The sequence below is a fragment of the Canis lupus genome, chromosome 12 (assembly GCF_011100685.1).
Source record: "Canis lupus familiaris isolate Mischka breed German Shepherd chromosome 12, alternate assembly UU_Cfam_GSD_1.0, whole genome shotgun sequence".
Lineage (NCBI taxonomy): Eukaryota > Metazoa > Chordata > Mammalia > Carnivora > Canidae > Canis > Canis lupus.
The window spans coordinates 58533643-58547343 of NC_049233.1; the positions used below are offsets into that span (position 1 = coordinate 58533643).

General features: G+C 38.7%; 1 long non-coding RNA gene across 3 annotated transcripts in view; it reads left to right on the top strand.

Moving 5' to 3' along the window:
- The window catches only part of LOC102153675, a 67922-nt gene extending 63143 nt beyond the window's left edge, over positions 1–4779 (top strand). For all 3 annotated transcript variants that reach the window (XR_005368066.1, XR_005368064.1, XR_005368065.1), the window contains 2 exons: positions 1917–2010; positions 4429–4779. This is a non-coding gene — a long non-coding RNA (uncharacterized LOC102153675). The remainder of the gene's footprint in view (positions 1–1916; positions 2011–4428) is intronic.
- Positions 4780–13701: the final 8922 nt, after the last annotated feature.

A 13701-nucleotide genomic window follows, 5' to 3' on the forward strand; every position in this document is an offset into this window, starting at 1 on the left:
ACACCAGCTGTCTGTCAAGTGGGGGAAGGGCGGGAAACTACATAGATTCCTCAGCTAGGGGGCACTAGGTGCCCTTCATATGCCGCAGGAAAAGAACATTGAGCACTTGAAAACTGCTATGCTGGAAAACATGCCTTTCTATAGAGTTCTTTGGCTTTTCTCTTTTGTTTAATGGTCCTAACATGCTTTTTATTGTATTGATTTGTCAAAATCTGATTCTTAGTGTTCAAGCCACAGGCCAATTTATGTTAATTTACTGTTCTTGGCTAAAATAGCTCATCAGATTAAAAAAAAAAAAGGTGATGAGTGATGAGGGTTTTATTTTAAATACTACACATTTAAAATCTTTATAAATGTTTTTTTAAAAATGTTTCTTTTTAAAGATTTTATTTATTTATTCATGAGGGACACAGAGAGTAGAGAGAGAGAGAGACAGAGAGGCAGAGACACAGGCAGAAGGAGAAGCAGGCCCCATATAGGGAGCCCGACGTGGGACTCCATCCATGGTCTCCAGGATCACTCCTGGGGCCGAAGGCAGGCACTAAACCACTGAGCCACCCAGGGTTCCCCTTATAAATGTTTTGCATCTTCTAGTTTATATATATTTTTAAAAATCATAAATAGCCAGTGGTGGGAATAAAATCACTCGGGGGAACTGTTTTACCATTTTTTAGAAATCAGCACCAATTTTCATTTGAGTAGTTGCCAGACAAGTCATCACTTCTTAGCTCCAGTTATAATATCATTCAGCTGAGTCTTCTCCCTCAAACCGCTTCACTTCCTATACTTCACATAAGGATGATAAGAAAGCCAAGACTGAGAAGGACAAATGATTTTCACTTGGTTACCGTGAAGTACCGTAGAGTTGGGAGGAGTACCTAGAAGAAATCCCCCTTGGAAGACTGTGCAGGAGGCCCACAACAAATACTTCTTTGTAATAAAATTTTTTTCTTTGGTCAGCAAATTATATCCTAAATTAGATGAAACCTGTAGACCTTGAATATAATCCAGCTAACATGACTGGATTACAATGCAGTAGTTTGAATATAAACATCAATGCCATGCTTAAAATGTAAGAATGGCCTCCATCAAAATAGCGTAAAAAAATTGAAGGATTAATTTTGTCTCTGTGGTCCAGTTCCTGAAGGCCTGGCCACTTCCCCTACATGAATTTGGCCCCATACATGGCCAACCTGCAATGACCATCTCTCCAAGCACAGCCTGAGACAAGACAGACACTCAGGCAGTGCTTGTACTACTGCACAGACCAAGATCTGTTGGCAGAAGAACTGCTCTTCCAGAGCCCTGATGAGGCAGCCACTTCCACGGGGACCCACAGGTTGCTGGTCAGTGCCCACACCCCCTTTCCACTAGGAGTGGGCTCAGGGTTCCTCTTGAGAGTTGTCGGATAAAATACGCTACATCCGAATATTTCATGGGACACGTACTAAAAAAAAAAAAAAATACATTCTTTATCTTAAACTCAAATATAACTGACCATCCTGTAATTTTCTTTAGTAAATCTGACAACTTTATTTCTTTAATAAGGAGGAATTACTTTCTTCTTAGGGTAGAAATCCTTAATTTTCTTCTTCACTGGGTTTAGGGAAGATAGGAAGGGATATAAGATGTTTTTGTCTGAAGTCTGTGTTTTCCACATGAACATGCACTCATTTACAAGAATAAGAACCCAGAAAATTAGTGTTTAGTCAGATTAGCCCAGTAATCTAAGAACTCAAATTATCTTAGTCTGAAGTCCAAGAGTTATATATTCCCAGTGTCCTCTCCTATCCCTGTAACTATTACCAAATAAAATGGCATACTGGCTCATACAAATTGGAATCAGAAAGGTTCCATCTTTACCCTGACTTTTTTCTATAAGAAGTAACTTCCCTGTGCTTCTATTTTATCTCCAGGAATTTAATTGGCGAGGTTCTACTATACTGGATAATAGTCGAAGAGTTGATTTTATTTTTAAAATCTGACCATGATTGAGCATCTCAAAGATAGGTAATCTTAAAATAAATATATAATTACCATGCCTATTGTAAATGTTCTCCCCGAAAATTTTCATTACCTTTTTTAGGGTCAGACGTATATTCACAAAAGAAAAAGTGGCTGTTTATATTATCTGAATTGAAGAATACTTGGAAGCCTCTCTTATATTAAATTAGTTTCTGTCTCTAGATGCTACAATACTAAAAAGATCCACATGCAATGATCTTTTTAGCTGGTCTCTTTAAAATCCCAGAAAGGGATTATTAAAGCACTCACACTTTAAAGTTGATGACCATACAGGGAGACTGGATTTCAGTCAGGATAAGCATAATGAATCTGAATTCAAGTCACTGAATAGTGCAGGAAAGGGATGAAGATGTAGTTAGGAGTAGGATGTTAGGATCATACCCAAGAAATTGTCATTTGCTCCATAAATTCACCTCAGGTTCATTCTGACTCATGCTCTTACTCTACTCCCAAGGTGTCTTGTTTTTAACTGAAGAGGGGGTTGATTTTATTTAGCCAGATAACCTTACTTTCTGCTCTTAGAGTGGGACCCGTTTACCACTGGTACCACTCCAGTCCAATGTAGGCTGCCAAATAGGTCCAATTCAGATACCATGGTAGAGTGCTGAAGAGCTTTCCCTGTTTACCATTAATTTGCTGTGTGACCTTAAGCAAACCACTTAACTTCTCTGGACCTCAGTTTTATCAATCTAAGATGCCAGAATGGCACTGGATGGACTGTCAGTATTACCAAGAAAAGAAAAAGAAAAACATCATCAAGGCATTGTACTTTGTTCAGTAGAAAATATTTACTTTTTGGGACGCCTGGGTGGCTCAGCAGTTGAGCTCTGCTTTTGGCTCAAGCTGTGATCCTGGAGTTCAGGGATCGAGTCCCACATGGGGCTCCCTGAGGGGAGCTTGCTTCTCCCTCTGCCTATGTCTCTGCCTCTCTCTTTTTGTGTCTCTCATGAATAAATAAAATCTTAAAAAAAAGAAGACAATATTTACTTTCTCATCCATCACTGCTCTATTCCTCCCTAGTCATATGTTCTTGGGAAATTTATTTCAAAAAAAAAGGGGGGGGGGCAGCCCTGGTGGTGCAGCTGTTTAGTGCCGCCCTCGGCCTGGGGTGTGATCCTGGGGACCCGGGATCGAGTCCCACGCTGGGCTCCCTGCATGGAGCCTGCTTCTCTCTCTGCCTGTGTCTCTGCCTCTCTCTCTCTCTCTCTTTCTGAATAAATAAATAATCTTTAAAAAATTATTTCATCTCTCTTTGCCTCTATACAGGGAAAAATAATACTAGATTATAATATTATGATAGTAAAATGAGGTAGCACATGTGAAGCACTTAGAACAGTTTTGATGTTTGATAAATTTTTGCTATTATCACAATTCATAATAGTTATCGGTCCCTTCAAAAACATTTTATTTTATTTTATGTAGTTTAAAGATTTTATTTATTTATTCATGAGAGACACACAGAGAGAGGCAGAGATATAGGCAGAGGGAGAAGCAGGCTCCCTGCAGGAAGCCTGATGTGGGACTCGATCCCAGGACTCTGGGATCACACCATGACTGAAGGCAGACTGTCAACCACTGAGCCACCCAGGTGCCCCAACATTTTGATTTTATTTTTTTTTTATTTTTATTTTTTTAACATTTTGATTTTAAAGAAAACATTAAGTTATATCAATAGCCTTAGTATGTTCTTGTTGTAATTGGCATTTTTATGAAGATATGGTTGTTTTTTTGTCTTCCTATTAATCATGTTCTACATAAGTTTTAAAAAGTAAAAATGCACATCATCACCATCAATTTCTCAGAATTCAGAGGGAATAAAGAATCCTTTTCACGTATATTGTATTAAACAAACCAGAAAAAAAATCTTAATTCTCCCTCTGAAGTAATCCCCATATTTCAATACCCAACCATAAAATAGTCCTTAAGATATTGAAGATTCCACATCTCCAAAGGAAAGATTTTCAAAAATAATTTTTGAAAGGCTAAATTAAAACTTTTACCTCTCTAAACTAACCTTTAATAAAAGCATGTATTTCCTAAGGGAGTAAACTGTAGAGATATGTGGTGAGAACAAGAATTTCAACCAAACTTGCTGTCTTAAGCTTTACAAAACCTACTGCCTGTGGAAGGACACCTCTTCCCCTCCTGTTACCACTCATCTCCATCACCACATTCCTAGTGCCGTGTCTGAATTTATCAGTTACTCAAGCAATTTCTATTAACGTGAGTTTCCCCAGAAGCATATTAAATCACTTAAGAATGATTTAATCATTACATCATTTATGGTACTAAACCTGTTCTGTGTTGTAATGCATTTTCATTTGTCTTATGTATATCTAGCTTGATTGTTGTATTTGTATTATTTCATCTTCTCATTTTTTTTCTTTTCTTTTTGGAATGTAGAAAATGTTATTAGCTCTGGAAGTGGTTAATGTGATGAAAAAACATATGATATTGAAAAAAAAATCCACCTCAATCCAAAGTGATGGCAGTAAGTGGAATCCAGTGTATCATGGAACACCTAATGCACACAAGATGTGGAGCGTGTCCCTTGGTCAGAACTTTTAAATACTAAGTAGCAGTGAATGGGAGAAATAAATCAACTGGGAGGATGGCTAGAATAATAAACAGGGAAGATGCTTTATACTCACATCCCAGCAAAGCAATATGAAAAAGTGATCCTGGCTGTCATGAGCTATTACTGAGTGAAAAACTTCTTTGTAGCCCTTCTAACTTTAAAAAAAAAAAAAAAAAGGCAGAAGAAAGTGCTGGAGGAAAATAGCCTTCTTTCTTTGGGTCCTTCAGAAAAGTCAGTAAAACAAACTGCTATGTATCATCTGTTTAGTGACAGAAAAAATATATATTGAGATCAAAGATAATCAAGGTACACCTGGTTATTATTTGTAAAGACTTAACAGTAAGTTTTTAATGATTAATTTATCTGCCACATAACGCCTTAATAGATCATGTGCAACATCAAGGGAGGAATGTGGTACTGCATTTCTAAAGCCTCTTTCTATGTCTCTGAATGATAATAGGCATGGAAGCCATCATTAGTCTTGTTAGATGATGGTTCCTTCAGGAATCTCCTATGTGTTACCTTTTAGAGGGAAGGTCAGGGAAGCCACCCCCTGGGACTCCCCTGCAGGATACAACTAACACAAGCATAAACTGTATGGAAATGGCTAAATTATCTTCACTGAGACCTTGGCCTTTCACATCAATCAAGTCCTTCTGAACTAGTAAAACAGATAAGCACCCTGCTGGCAAAAGTGTTACTATCCTTATGCTTGTCATGACTGGCACTACAAATTTAACAATAAACAGGCAGTTGTTTGTCTTCTTTAAAAAACAAAATAAGCGTGCCGAGTGTCGCAGGTTCCCTCCGACCCTCCTCTAAAGACCCTTTATTCCGGAATCCGATCGTAGTGGCTATTGGAGCACATGGAGAAGGTAATACTGGTCTGACAAGCCACAACAAAGCAAAACGGGACCCCATGGCTGCTGTGTGGGAGGGGCGGGCAGATTTATCCACCCTCACGTCTCAGCTTCCTGAGAGTGGAGCCTGTGTCAATGCCTCATCCTGACACCTAACTCATGGGGGAATTATAAGTCATCAATACCAATGACTGTAAAACACTTTGTAAATAAAAATGGCTTAGAAGTTCCAATTAACAACAGAAAGTAACCCTCTGGGATGTACCAGAGAGAAATAACTACAGCCATAAATAAGCAATGGTGGGTTTAGGCTTACCTCTTATTTCAATGCCATTAAAAATGGGCCTCCTTCCCATCTCCAATCCAAAGACCCCACTATGATTTCTTCTCTTACCTACATTACAAAGTGTCACAGCTTGGGAGAGAAAGGGTGGAGGGGACGCAGGGTTGAGCATTTCCTACTGTTTTCACATGAGTGATCGCCCCCCTCCCCTGCCACACACACACACACACACACACACACACACACACATCTGATCTCTCCTCCTGAGAAACAGCCACAACAATCTGGTGGTATAACTTAACTGCAGTAGCCAACTGCACGACCACTACAGATGTGCAGGAAAGAGGGCTTGGAAGCAAGAGGCCCAAGAAGTTGCTAACGGGCACGCCTTCAGTGCACTTTCATGCTCACCCCATCTCAAGCTTTCATGAGTGGACACAGTGGTTGTAAGTGTGGCCCGGGAAGTGTCCACCGAGCCTGTAGCACGTTTCAGGCTCCGTGCTGGCCACTTCCAATATATTTCTCTTGCACCTGTAAAGAAACAGAGGCTTCAGTAGCAATTCAATATGACTAAAGTAAAATTAAATTAATAGCCATGCAATACTTTTGTATGCCAAACATTATTCAAAGTGCATTATTTTTTTTAAAGATTTTATTTATTTATTTGAGAGAGAGAGAGAGAGAGCACAAGCAGGGGGAAGAGGAGAAGCAGGATCCCTTCCCCTGCCCCTCCCCCTCACCCCCAGAGCAAGAAGCCCCACATGGCTCGATCCCAGGACCCTGGAATCATGACCAGAGTTGAAGGCAGATGCTTAACCGACTGAACCACCCAGGCCCCCATAGAAGTGCATTATAAATCCAAATCATTGTTACTCAGAATGACCGTGCAAAGCAGGTAGTATTATCATCTGCATTTTTAAATGGAGAAACCCAAGCAGAGAGATTGAATAACTTGCCCAAGGTCACAGCAAACTGAGACTTGAACTGTAGGTTCCATGCCTTTAACCACTTCTCTAAATTGGAGTAAGACCCTAAGCTCCCTGCTCCACAACTAGTGTCTAGGGACTCTGCTGGATTACAGAAAATTACAAATAAGCAGGTAAAACAGGGTGGCATCTCCTTCAGGTGCTCACCTGCGCAGGCACACACAGGCGAACACTGTAGGGTGACAGGAATCTTAGGAATGTGCAAAATAGTTGGGAAATGTATGTAAGGGAGCATTTGATTCAGACTGGGGTCTTTAGAGAAGTCTTTTTTTGAAAAGATAATGAGTTTTGATTTCCATTTCCTTAGAAAATCTTATTACATGTCCCCCTGTTTTACTGGAGCTTTCTTATAATCTTTGGCATACGTGTGCGCAGCGTGTCCGCAAGGAGTAATTTTAAATATCAGATCAAATCAAATTAGTACCAGCCTTAGTAGCAACCTGTTCAGGCTACTGCAAGATCAGAACTCACAGCAGCAGAACACGGGTTTCCAGAGCTTGACCAGAAACCAGAATCCAATCGGGGGACATTCAAGGGAGCTTCTGGTGTGGCATAGACATTAGGCATCTCTAGGGCAGGCAGCTAAAGGCTGGCTGGTGGGCTTGGCTATTAGATATCCTAATAGGCGGAGGGTCTGACTTTCCTGCTCGGCCCTGCAGAGAGGGTCTCTAAGGCCAACATCCCCTTCCAACCTGTGAGAAGGTGCACCCACAAGCAGAGACATGCCCCAGGAGTATTTGGGAAGATGAGTTGGGGAGAGGACTGGGGGGTGACGGACCCAGACAGGGTGCTCAGCTTCTGTTTGCTCCTTGATTTCCCTCTGCTGAGGGATTCGTCCCCAGGAAGAGCCGACCCCTCTGCCCCCCTCCACCCCTGCAGCACTGCAGTGGTGTCCGTGTAGGACCTGCCCTGCCACACACCTAACAAGAACACGTGGAAGCCTTTTCAACACACGGCCCTTTACCCGCTGTATGTTTTGTGCCTTTTAAAAGGTATGGCACATGGGTGCAATGAAAAAACAATGATGTTACAGATGAGTGGCATGGAAGCACAGTCACTGTGTATCACTGAGTGGAAAAAAAATAGGTTATAAAAATAGCACGTATCAAATACAAAATTGATACATAGTTATAGTCAAATAAAAATATAGGGGGAATATACATCAAGATATGTATGTATAGGGATTCAGGGTGATTTTTTCCTCCCTTATCTGTATTCCCTATAATGAATGTGCATTATTTAATTTTTTAAAGAGCTATTTTAGGTTTTCCTCAGAAAGTGGGAGAATGTGAAATAGGTAGTCCAGGTAAAGGTTATAGTCAATCTTTTTTTTTTTAAAGATTTTATTTATTTATTCATGAGACACACACACAGAAAGAGAGAGGGGGGGGGGGCAGAGGGAGAAGCAGGCTCCACGCAGGGAGCCCAAGGTAGGACTAGATCCCGGGTCTCCAGGATCATGCCCTGGGCCGAAGGCAGACACTCAACCATTGGGCCACCCAGGCAGGCGTCCCAGTTATTGTCAGTCTTAATGTTTTTTTGTTTTTTTTTTAAAGTACTGATTTGATTGAACTATTTCAGGTTGAGGAACAAAATATTAATGTTGGGGAGAGACGTATGTTCATGATCTGGTTTTGCTCATGAATGACCAAAACCACACATAAAGTGGTCATTGTCATTCAGCATATCCCCAGAATTCAGATTTTATAACTTCCCTACCATTTACCAAATCAAGATCAGAGTATCCCAAAGTAGATCTAAAGGGGGCATTGATAGATTTTAGAAGACGAAAAACCAGAAAATCGAGTGGCCAAGTTAATTTGGGAATGTTGAGCTCAATAAACACTAAATATGCTTCTTGACTGCAGGGCTCCTCAGAGCTCTCATTACACTAATCTACACTTTTACATTTTCTGGAAACTGTTGGGAGTCTATAAGGCATTTCCAAATTTCATTTTTATCCATGATATCTGTGGTGGTTTTTTTTTTTTTTAAACCAAAGAATCACAAAGGTCTAATGACCATACAACAAACTTAGGACAATATTGTTCTAAAATAGTATTCTAGAAACACCTATAAATGCATGTACTGTTCCCCTCAGGAGAATTAAAAAATGACTTGGCAAATATGAACCCACTATTTTTGCCAAAACACTCTCTAATTTCAAGAACTGTGACATTGATGAGGATATAAAATCAATTCTGCCAAGCTGCCCCAGCAGAAGCACCAAAGAGTTCTCATACCAGTGCAAAAGCATCTGAACTTCAACCGAAATCTGTGAAATCACTTTCAAGTAAATGGGACCAGTCTGTAAACAAAATAAAATGTACACCTGTCACTGCCATTCATTTCCATAATCACAGTTTATAAATTTACACGCCATGAAAAGCTTTATTCATGTTCATATGGTGTGAAAATTGCAGGAAAAACTCAAATTAATTACCTTTCTTAAAACATAGCAATTTAATTTTATCGCAGACAAAAAGGGAATTTATTCACAAGCCATAAAACTTCTGGAAATACAGTCATGAAATAAGACCTAGGAAGAGTGGCTTGTGCTCCAACATGTCTTCAAGATGTAGAAGCAACTTAACTGGCCATAGCTACAATCTGTAGTCTTAAGGCCCTGGATCAGGTCTCTCCAGCTTAGCCCTTGGGAAGATCTCAAAGGTAGACTTGGCCCAATAATATGATCCTTTTCTCAGGGTTTACTCAGAAATTTCCTCCCAAATCTACATAATCTGGTGACTTTCAGAATCAGAAGTTGAACAGCTGAGGTAGTTCATCCCTAGTTTGCCCTCAGAACCTCTGTAGACACCAGTTGAACACATCTCAGAATCCATTTGGGTAGGAGTGGGAGGGGCTCCAGGGATGGAGCCTTTTTTTTTTTTTTTTTTCTTGGAAGTATTTTATTTCTCACTGAAATAAGCTGATTAGTATGTAGAAAAGCAACAGTCTCTTGATTTCCACAAATGTGTTTTGATTTTTTATTCTGGGCCTCAAGTTCCTTCCTGCATACATTTAACTGCAGCCCACTCCAACACTGGTACATTTACTGGGTCGAGGGGTTGTGGGGGTGTACTTCTCCTTGGAATCTTGCTTACATTTGCATGTGAAAAGAAAGAAATGCTTTTGAGTAATTAGTCATCTGAAATTCTGCACCATGAGGAAAAAATTTGCTTTTGGATATTTATGGGAAGAAAAATCCATATGGACAATGAATACAGTATTGACATGTTGGGGGGAAGGGTTGGGGGCACAGCACATTATATTGAATTTCATCCAAACAATGGTAAAAGTAATATTGCTACTTTCTCATAAATAATAGCTAACTCCGGAAAATAAGATAAAGCTGGGGCGGGCGGGGGGCGGGGGGCTTTTCCCACAAGTTAAATTTCTTTTATTAATTCTATGATTTAAAAAAAGCCCTTTCTTTTTGACCTGATATTTTCATGCCATATTGAAGAAACTCATGATCAATATGTATTGATTTGATCACTAATTGCATTAATTTTGCTTTAGAAATTAGAAAGGCTCTAATGAGAATGTGAAGTCACTTCAAGATAGTGCATTATGGGCAGGCTAATTTAGCTGGACTCTGTGCATCAGATTATTTCATTATGAACCGCCAATTACCATACAAACGGATGAGATAAATAGCTTTTTTCTGAGCAGATTTACATTTTTGAATTCATCTATAAATTTCAAGAGCTTAAGTTAATTTATATCCCACAACCATATTTAATATCCAAATAGTTCAGTCATGAATGCATTATCTGCATAAATGTTTACTTCAGCATTTCATATTATGCTTTGAACAACATTGGAAACGTTTTTAAAAAATATTTGCTCCTACTGCATTTAATTTCTTAAAGAAAAATATGAAATGAATATTTTTGTTAAAATCTTCCATACCATCACTTAGCAATTGGCACAATAAAACCGAGAGAGCAAGATGTATAAATGTTGTTCAAGGTTTATGAAATCATGAGAATATGAAATAGGCTGATTTTGAAAATTGAGTGCAGATGCTAAAATAACATCCCAAGAAAGAGAGGCCATAGAGGCTTTTAAATGTTGTGTGTATTTCTGCTGTTCTTAGAAAGCTACGCATACAGGTGAATCAAATAAAAAGACTCCAGAAGGAGAGTTCTCTTAAGTAAAGTTCCACCTAATTTGATTTTGGGGGGAGCTTGAGTGGAGTGGTATTGTGGTATATGGGAGAGATATGACCAGAGGCAATCTGAGATGGCCAGAATTCTGAGATATCTTGAAGAAAATCAATGCATCAAAAGGAAATCCACAAATATTTCAGAAATAAATATCTGAAAGCTCCTGGTATTTTTGGAATGTGTATTTATCCACACAAAAGGAAATGAAATAGATACTAATGGGAGCCTCATAGGGCCCTGTGATGTTCTGAAGTGGTAAAGATAATGAAGATGCTACTTTTCTGCTGTCTAGTATTTAGTGATAAAATCATAGGCGCATAACTTTGGCACCCAATTTCTACAGTTATAATTACTGTACATTTATGAAATTAAAAACTTTAGAAAACAGTCCAGGGTTAAATTTCATCCCTCATTCATTATCTTGTTCACTGATGTTATAAAATGATATGTAGCATGATATAAAAAAAGCAGTGAATTGTGAATTTGTTACATAATCTAGGATAAAGTATGTTTCATAAGCAGAGACCTTACGAGAGAATATCTGAGTTGATGGGCTCACTAGAAATCAGCTAGCTCCTTGGCACTCAGTATATGGTCGTGGATTAGCACCTGGGAGTCAAGGTGGACCATCCACCTTCACTGTAGACTTCCTGAATCCAAATCTGAATTAATATGATGCCCAGAGGATTCACATGCACATTAAAATTTGAGAATACTGATCTAGTCTTTCATTATCTTTTTACAAACATGGTAACTAAGGCAAAGAAGGCTTAAGAATTGTTCATGGTGGCAAAAATGAACTCTTACAGGTCTCTAAGGCTGAAAGGTACAGTAGTTAAAATATGATGCTAAATAGATCCCAGTAATGGGTTAGGTCTATAACAGTCGTAGTTAACTTTGTCGGTGGTTAGATGTTGGCTGAAATGCCAGCCAGCTTTGGGAATTGCTTGCCATGGCTGTAAAGAGCATGTTTGAGAACATGTTGATGTACTCCAAGCATGATTGTGCTGCATTTCTACTCCTCAGAATCATTTCATCGGTCAAATCCGAGAGCAACTTCCAGTATCCCCCAACTCCAACCCACTCTCTATACAGATAATTTTGAAGTAGGGAAGAACAGTTGCATCCTCAATTTACCTATTGACAGAACAAAGCGTGAAAGTCAAATGTGACATATTTGTCAATATTTCCCCACATAGAAATGAAAACAGAAAGGAAGGTAATAAGTGGAGGAATTTTTAGTGTGGCTACCTACAGCTGAGTATGTGTGAGGCAAGTAAACAGTAGCCCAGTATAGACACAGCTGAGGGCACTTAATTAGTGACAATTACAACATTGTTCTAAGCTGCCTGCAGCCTTGCTCTTTCCCTTTAGATAAACTCTTTTAAGTAAATACAATGTCAAGAAAATGGACAAGCCCTTTGACTTGCCAGAGAACCATGAAAGTAGCATGTTCTTTTATCAATTGAAACGTGCTTTTTCGACTGGACTTGTTAGGGGCAATTAGACCTAACATTTACTAAAATTCATACAGCCTACAATTCAAACATTATTTATACTAGTTACTAGTGTTAAGTGTGCAGCAATAGTCTTTCCTTAAAAAAATTATACTAATAATTATCACATGCCAAATCTTATGGTTAGAGCCTTTCGGAGAATAATAACCTATAAACCTGATTTGAGAAATACTTTTCTGACTCACTGATGTTTAATAATTTATAAAGGAGTAAACAGTCTGATGCTTTGCTAAGCATCATATGAAGTGAAAATGGTGTCCAGGAAATGTTTTTACTAGAGCATGGTGAAATTGATATATATCACCCTACCACACTAAGTTCTGGCTCACATGGATATGATCTTATGTAGAGACTGTAACAGGTTATATATGCATTTATTTTTAAGGCAGTATTCATCTCTGATATGAAAAAAGGTATGTTGAGAAATAATGTTAACAGGCAATTAGAGTTGTGGCAGGAAAGAGTGGATCAATAATTTGGGTATTCCCAAGTTATTACAAAGAAATTTCAAACTTTAGTCAAAGGAGATATATATATATCTCATATATCATATATATATATATATATCATATTCATGTCATGTATAAGCTGTTGATATAACTTTTAAATACAAAAGAATGATAAATATGTAATCGAGAAATAAATAGGTAGACAGAGAAAGGAAACAGCAAAATCATAGCTAATTAACCACTACTTTTAAAAACTGTACTTTTTCTATTCTACTCCGAAGTAAAGCAGTATAAAGACTGTTCTCAAGAAACTGAGAGGCCACAGCAATTTTCTTTTTTAACTTTACAGTTTGCATTTACTTCTTCACGGTAGCCAAAAATAAATGTTGACATTTGCAATTTCATGCCATCCCAATAATTCTGGCTTTCAAAGACAAAGACGTGTTGTTGCTGTTCTTGTATTGGGATTGGCATGGGAGGATTTATTTATTTTGTTCCATTTACCTGCTCTCATCTGGTTCTTTTGAGGCCAACAGCAGGGGAGGGGCTCTGCATACTTGTGCCTCTGCAAGGTATGCTAGCCAACTCCAATAACCAGTCTCGATCAATCCACCAATGTTCAACAATTCCTTATTGTGTCTTTAGCAAGACATTTTTTGTTTAATTACATGGATTTTTCGATAAAAAATGCCTCCTGATCTGTTGCAGCATTTATCTGCTCCTGGATTTCTTCAATATCCTTTAAATATATATACCGCATTTCATTCACCAAGGATGGTTAAAAGTGTGAACTGAATGGGGGAATTTAGGGGAGCCAACTTCTATTTTGTG